This window comes from Cebus imitator, unplaced genomic scaffold (assembly GCF_001604975.1).
Source record: "Cebus imitator isolate Cc_AM_T3 unplaced genomic scaffold, Cebus_imitator-1.0 Scaffold207, whole genome shotgun sequence".
Classification (NCBI taxonomy): domain Eukaryota; kingdom Metazoa; phylum Chordata; class Mammalia; order Primates; family Cebidae; genus Cebus; species Cebus imitator.
The window spans coordinates 1,004,440-1,006,195 of NW_016107522.1; the positions used below are offsets into that span (position 1 = coordinate 1,004,440).

Below are 1,756 nucleotides of genomic sequence, written 5' to 3' on the forward strand. Positions count from 1 at the left end.
GGGCAACAAGAGTGAAACTCTGTCTCAAAAAAAAAAAAAAGGAATGGCCACAAGTGTTAGCATGGCAAAACTGGAAGAGTCTACAGTGTTATCCAGTGTGCTGTTGGTGTTGTTGTAAACAAACAAGTGAAGGACAAGATTCTTGCCAGGAGAATTCATTTGCGTATTGAACATGTTAAGCACTCTGAGAGCCGAGACAGCTTCCTGAAACACGTGAAGGAAAATGATCAGAAAAAGAAGGAAGCCAAAGAGAAAGATAACTGGGTTCAGCTGAAGCGCCAGCCTGCGGACACCAGAGAAGTGCACCATGTGAGAACCCATGGGAAGGAGCCTGAGCTGCTAGAACCTCTTCCCTATGAATTCATGGCATAATAGGTGTTAACAAAAAATATAAGATCTCTGGACTGTGAAAATGTTTCTCTTCATTGAGTAGAAATGTGATGACCTCTCTCCCAAAGAAATACTTAAAGCAAATTTTAATTGTGTCCTATTTCATTCTGCAATGTCTTTACTCTTCAAATTTAATGTATTTCTTGCCGAAAGATGTGAGGTAGCTTATTGTGTAACAAATGATTCTTCCGAGATGACAGAGTATGACTTTCTCAATTGGTTAGAAAACAGCCAGATATTATTTATGAAATATTTGGACTGGTTTGAAGATAGTCCCTCTAAATCATCATGGAAGAAATAAAATAATTTACAAAAAGAAAAAAATAATAAAATGACTATAGACTCACATGAAGTTGCGAAATCAGTACCTAGAGTCCCAGTACCCTTCCTCATCTTCCCTCAAGTGCCGCTACTGATGTAACTGCAGTACTCAGCTAACTCAGGAAACTGACATGGTACCAGCCTGGTAATTAGACTACAAACCTCACTGAGCTTTCGTCAGTTTTGATATGTACTCGTTTGTGTGTGTGGTTCTCTGTGATTTAATCTCACTTGTAGAATGACGGGACCACTGCCACAATCAATATGGGAGTATTTCATCACCATGAGGAAATTCCCTGGGCTACCCTTCACAGCTGCCCCCACCTCCTGCACCCCACCCCTGTCTCTCAGCAACGATTAATGTGTACTTTATTTCTATAGTCTGGTCATTTTCAAAGTGTTATCATACAGGATATGGAATCATACTACAGTATGTAACCTTTTTTTTTTTTTTTAGAAAAAATGTCTATTATTTATTACACTGAACAACTCTGACCACCAGAGACGAATGGGGGGCAGGAGAGAAGAACATCTTGCTTCTCAATAAACTTTCCTTCCTTGTTTAAACATTTTTGAGGATTCTTTCCCAACCTATTACATCTCTATTATAATGGTTACAAATTGTCCAACTCTGCCACTCCTTCCAGTGCATTATTTTTATTATCATCATTGAAGGTGGGAAAAAAAAATAGATCCCTACTTGTAGTAACAAAACAATGTTGGAAACTGTCATTAAATCAGGACAAGTGAAAAACAGATCTGTTCCCAGACTCACAGGATTATAAATTTAGGAAGTACACACACAAAAAAATAAAAATTAATTATACTCAATAAGATACATTAAATAAGGCCGGGCGTGGTGGCTCAAGCCTGTAATCCCAGAACTTTGGGAGGCCGAGGCGGGTGGATCACGAGGTCAAGAGATCGAGACCATCGTGGTCAACATGGTGAAACCCCGTCTCTACTAAAAATACAAAAAATTAGCTGGGCATGGTGGCGCGTGCCTGTAATCCCAGCAACTCAGGAGGCTGAGGCAGGAGAATTG

At 39.6% G+C, this 1,756-nt stretch overlaps 1 long non-coding RNA gene and 1 pseudogene across 1 annotated transcript in view; both read left to right on the forward strand.

The window, feature by feature from the left end:
• Positions 1 to 408, forward strand: part of LOC119474072 — an 886-nt pseudogene extending 478 nt beyond the window's left edge.
• LOC119474073 overlaps positions 1 to 1,756 on the forward strand; it is a 17,099-nt gene that overhangs the window by 5,003 nt on the left and 10,340 nt on the right. The window lies entirely within an intron of this gene.